The 6,000-nt window shown below is 36.7% G+C and overlaps 1 protein-coding gene across 7 annotated transcripts in view; it reads right to left on the bottom strand.

The window, feature by feature from the left end:
• Window positions 1-5,159, bottom strand: part of LOC147050268 (neurexin-1a-like) — a 180,425-nt gene extending 175,266 nt beyond the window's left edge. For 4 of the 7 annotated variants that reach the window (XM_085921531.1, XM_085921532.1, XM_085921530.1 and 1 more), the window contains exon 1: window positions 5,129-5,159. The gene's annotated coding sequence lies outside the window, so the exon portion shown is untranslated. Of the gene's footprint in view, window positions 1-2,871; window positions 3,462-5,128 lie in introns of those variants that run through there. The other 3 variants (XM_085921527.1, XM_085921529.1, XM_085921533.1) reach the window with 3 other exon arrangements.
• Window positions 5,160-6,000: the final 841 nt, after the last annotated feature.

Genomic DNA, 6,000 nt, shown 5'->3' on the forward strand with positions numbered 1-6,000 from the left:
TCACCCTTGGGGCTTTGGTGGAGGCCTTCTCATTGTAAACATTGTGAATAATGAAGGGGGAAGCTAATTACTTCTAATCTTTCTCTTTGTGTTGAGTAAGAGGGCATCATTTCTTGCATGCCCCCTGTTTGACTTCTGTAGATTAAGTTCAAAATTAAACTCGATGTATTTTTCCAGCTTTAAGATGGTACCGTGTGCGAATAAGATATTCTGAAACTCTGATGTCATCCTTCCATTCTGGAGACTGCCCTGTATTTCATGTTATTCCCACTGTTCAAGAGCAGGGTGCTCCATTACAGATCATTTGACATTGATCATCCAAGCAAGAAAAGTATTACTAGTTTGTAGTGGCAGAAGAAAGCTGCTGTGTCATACATAGCCATGGCTGCTGTTCCTCGAGTTTGACAGTCAGGACTAGGACAATTGTTTTGTCTATAGAAAGAGGACGTTTGATTCTCCTTCACTCGGAAAACATGTTTTTTTTCAGAGATATCTTGAAAAACCTTTTAGCAAACTATCATTTCCGGTAATAAATCAGCCTTTCATAAATCAAAACTAAATTTTTCATATCAAAATTTGAAAAGACCTACTTGGATTCTCGGAGGAGTCCTAAATCAATCTAACAGTCAACTCTCAAAACATTTTTTTTTTTTTTTTTTTTTTTTGTTCATGGATGCGAGGAATAGGATAAAGATAAGGGAACATCTTAAAATCAATCAATCAATGTTTTAGCATATGTTTAATTTAACTACCTACTACACACTGGTTCATGAACAATTAAAGAAAGCGGTATAGACAATGAACAGATGGAAGGCATTGCTACCAATTGATTGGTTCAGCTGACATTTTCTCACCAAGGCTGAAGTGTGAGCACATAAAATACAGTATGAGGAAATAACCCTGCTTGGCTGCACATCATTTACAAAAGCTCAGCTGTTAGTATAGGAGACACGCTGCTCGCTAAGACCCACTGACAGTACAAACAGATTCATTTTTTTTGCCAATAGCATGCGGGGTATGATGTAACATGAATCTCTCCAGAAAATATGACAATTCCACACAAATTTTCAAATAAGCATGAGCAGTGGGGGGAATGGACAGATAAATGCTGCTTCTGAGATATCTTCAAGGGGGCCAAAGGTTTGACCTTATTCCCTCACTTTACCACAGCTCATATATATTTTAAACATGCACTTCTTATTCAAAAACAGCTTTTCTGCAACAATATTGCAAACTCGCTGCAAGCCTGAGAAACTTCATCAAAATGAGCCTTTCTAAAAATCTAATTGACAATATAGCACCAGACAAAATATAGATGATCATTTTGTTTCAAATTAGCTCAGTGACCTTTACACTCTCAGCTAAAGAGATGGAAATGTGCTGATTAATGGATGAATAATGTATTGGAATATAAAGCTTCATTATTATACAGGTGAGAATTTCTCCTACAAGGGTACAAAATGTTTGTCACTCTTAGCATATTCTAACAGAATACAGTGTGCCAGGATTGTGGCTCACTCTGCTTGATTAGCGTTTAATGTAGAGCCGGCGTGCACGTTAGTTTTGCCGCTTGGCTTGCTCAAGTGTTGGAAATGAGTCACTTGTTGAACCACTTGTGATTTTTCTGATTATTTATGCCGTTAGTGAGTGAAGGACTGTGCATGGCGTAGGTGAAGGGGGAGGGATGGTGGTACTCCCATTTTCTGAATCTGTTCCCCATAGTTTAAGGGTATTTTATATTTCTTTTTTTACATTAAAATTCAGAAAAGGTAATTTGATTATTTTGCATTTCTTTCACCCGCATGTTCACAGTCTTATTCTGATTATGGAATGTACGTGGACCTTTACACACAGTTTGTGAATGAGGCTCATTGGTGTGCAAAACACAAACATTTAGATTGGTTGACAACAGATCTCAGATGCTCTTCTGCATGTACACACAAGTATGAAAGCAGCAGAGAGCAACAGCAAAACAAACATCAGGTGAATGTCAAATTGATTCTCTCTGAAGCCTCTTTGGTCTTTAGATGATATTTGAGATTCAATGTGACATTTACTGATTGCTAGCACATTGCTAGGATTATTTTACTGTAATAACAGCTCGTTCCTATCTTGAGGGGGTTGCCGTTATGTAAATGATTCACTGTTTTCATGGAGAAATTGTTTGCTTGATGTTCCACACTCCAACCTGGCTGCAATCAGGCTGAACAAGAACAATTTGATCTCAGGCGGAGCTGCTATCCATCTTTGCAGCTTCACTGCTCTATAATTGGGTCAGTCTTCAAACTGGAGCCTTTGGACATGGAGAAGCCTGCCAGTGTCCATTTGACCACAAGGTTAAGGGGTGGAGGCAGCTGCCTTGATTGAGGACTTTTTTTTTTTTTTTCCAACCATCACGAGAGGGACATGAAGGGTGACCACATGGATGTCCATGCTGAGCTCACTTATCTTTGAAATGTGCTTGTTATGGGATAAAGGCTAGCACAGCCCCATCTACTCCAAAGGCACTGTGACCTGATTTAAAGGCCGTGTTGCACTCTTCTTTAACCTGGTTCTGTGAGCGCGTGCTCCTCAAACCACTTGTACAAAATGATATGATGAACTTAATGACTAGCTCTTGTTTATTAAATATATTTATACACAGTTTTGGAACACCCTGATTTTTTCCAACTTATTTAAAAAAAAATGAAATTCATGCACTTCAATGTTTTATTGTACCCAGAAATAAAAACATGACAAATAAATTCAAATTACAAAAGAAGAGCTAGTCTTTGTACTTTAACTGCCTGATGTTTAACTTTGATTTAAAAAAATAAAAATAAAAAATCTGCAAAAATTAGAGGATGTCTAATCAGCATCTTGATGTCTCACCTTTGAGGAGATTGATGACGTGTTAAAGTAAGACTTGGAAAGTACACATTTGCACATCTCTCTGGTGCTCTTGTGGCCTTCAAGAAGAAGGTGAAGTCTGCTTTCACCTGACGCAATGAAAAGCATCGCTGGTGTTGCCGCCTTCAGACTCCAGGCGGGGTAGCCTGCCACTACATTGATAAAGTGAGTCATTGTGAATACAGCCAAGATTATTCTCAAGGACAAAGATTAAAAATAGTTTCTCTCCAAGTAACAAACCCTCGCCTCCTCCCTTTATTAAATATGCAAGCAAAATCACATACACCCTTTGAAAATCATTATTTAACATGTGGATTTTTGTGTTTTGAGGGTGACAAAGGAAAAAGTAAGTAAGTAAAGTGGTCGCATGGCATAGACTGGCTGCTGGCCAATCTGGTTTTCTTAATTTGCAATATATAAATGCGCCAATGGTCATGTCCTGTATGTCTGCCAGATCCATCTGACAAAATAAATGCCTCCACATTATAAAAGAAACCCCAAAAACAATACAAGTTCTCACCTGTTACACAAAAAGGGCAAATGATTAATTACACAGTGAATAAGCCTATACAATGAACACCATTGTTAAACTGCAGTGCCAGTAAACGTAAGATCATGTTTATGCAAACACAGTGCGTAACAAGACAATGCTGGCTGCTCAGTGAAAAAAAGAGGAAGAGGGAGGCTGCCATGATCAATCTTACGTGAAGAACAGTTATGGATTTTGCATTTATTTCCGCCAAGGAATATGATTAAGGCTAACAAAGAATGAAATGACAAAAAATTTAATTGAAAAACAAAAACATTTTTATCAAGAAATTATAAACAAGTGTGCTTTTAAAAAAAGATAACTGAAACTATGGTTTACCTTTCCTGCACTAATGAAAACTGAAATCAATTATTTTTGCTAATTCCATTAAAATATTATCTTTTTCCAATCTTTTTATAGACTGTTTCTAGCTGCATAGTAGAAATCATTAAAAGTTTTTCTGTTTTGTTAAACAAACTATGTTTGTTATTGATGCATACACAACAAAGGTCAAATTCACACTTAAGTGTGCTTATTTTGTGAAGGGTAGCAGCATTCCAGAGCCAGTGGGAGGGTGAAGGCCATTGCCAAGAGTGAAATTCCCTTCAGTGTTCATTTAACAACTGTACACACTGCAGTAGAATGAAACAAAGCACACTCTCTTCGTGGTTGGCACTTATCAGAGCAGAGCGCCTTAATTAATTCATGGATGGATGATGTCGTGCACGCAATAACTAGGTTTGAATACATTGTGCCATGTAAAATCTTAAAACCGATGCTAAATATGCTTTAATACATCTGAGCAATATGGAGGTTTAGGAATGTATTTTAGTGTTTATAGCGGACAGTAGTAATTTCAGTCAAGTTAGTCAGCGCCTTCGGGACTCCTTTGAGAATAGGAGTGCTGTGAAGAAAGACTCTAGATGAATATTGTTTACAATAACGTATAAATATACAGAACCGTTGGTTACTAATATTTGGTGAGATCTAAATCAAATCAACTTTCCTGATATGTATTCTGTCTCGCTGCTTACTTCCCCAACTAGTGTTGGATTTTACAAACTCTGTAACCCATTTAAAAAGTCATTTAGCGATTTTCTTAAAAAAATTAAAAAAAAAACTAAAAACTAAATGCCTTCTCATGACTGCATTTGTGCAGCTGATAAACTCAACTAAGACAAGTATAGCAATTATCGAGGGGGAAATGTGATTTTTTTGGGCCCTTCGGGACAGGCATCGCTGGTGGAAAACTCTTATTTTCTGGATAAGCAAAAACACTTTGAGGCATTTGAGAAATTAGCAGATAACTCATAATTTGCAAGCTGCTCAAAAGGGGATATTTCTTATCAACAGCATGAATATGTATGTGGCATATACATATACATACTGTAGCTGTTTATTAAAAAATAATTGCACTCCCAATTGAACCTCAGCAACTCCAAGTGTTTCTCATCCCTTTAGGAGATATACCAGCGCTCTGCTGATGAAAAAACAGAATAGAGGACATGAGCTAACAAAATAATATGAACCAAAACCTAATTAAAGCAAACCACTTTTGCAAAAATAAACCTGACAATTGCAAAATGCAAACATAACTCAACCTAAAAGGTGATAAAAAGAACTACAAAAGTAAAACATAAATCCGAACTACACAAGAAAGGAAAAACTATACTTAATTGCATGCAAAAGCAGAGAAACAGAATTACTTACGAGAATTTGGATAACTGTGACAAAAAAACAGGCACAGGCTCAACAAACATGACTGGCAAAAGCAACAGCTTTTAAATAGCCAGCTAACTGGGCTGCCAAACAGGTGTGCTGGAGGCTCCGCCCATCCACCTGGCCCAGGTAGTGGAAAAGTACTGCACAGAGCAAAGGAAGACCAACAAACTTCCAAATGCAAGTGTGTATGCAAAGTTCAAAGCTATACAATTCCAAATCTCCTTTCAAAACATTTAGACACTTCACATTGCATCATCATAGTTTTTAGATTTAATATAAAGTGATTAAATGATTTCACTTACAACAGTTGATGAGCAAACTTTACATGGCAAGGTCATCCAGAAAAGAATGTGGAGGAAAGTACTACGGAGCAGTGTCATAAAGATGAATGGGGTTCATTTACTATTCACTCAGGTCAATTTAAAATGCTATATCATGGAAAATACAGGAGACCTGTGAAAGAGAGACAACTGTAATTTGATAAAGTCATAATTCATTATCTGCATAGCCTGATTAATAGCATAAGAATTTAAACGCATGGGCAATACTTTGGGACTGACATAGATCCAGGAGATTACAAAATGTCCTAATTGTCTTTAATTGAGTCTCAAATTGCATACCGTATGTGTCTCTTATGCAATATATTTGTGGATTTGTCAAATATAATAAGAGTATGTCATATAAATACTAATATGAATAAAAAAAGAAGGTAAAAATAACACACCCAATCAAGTTTCACCAAAAACAATAGTCACGTGTGATTTGTTGAATGAATGTTTACAAGTAGACAATTGCTCTGGATGATTGTTAATCAGGTGCCAAGATGGAAAGCTTGTTTTTAACTTTATGTTTAGTCATAA

The sequence above is a fragment of the Syngnathus leptorhynchus genome, chromosome 10 (assembly GCF_054491065.1).
Source record: "Syngnathus leptorhynchus isolate UIUO chromosome 10, UIUO_Slep, whole genome shotgun sequence".
NCBI lineage: Eukaryota > Metazoa > Chordata > Actinopteri > Syngnathiformes > Syngnathidae > Syngnathus > Syngnathus leptorhynchus.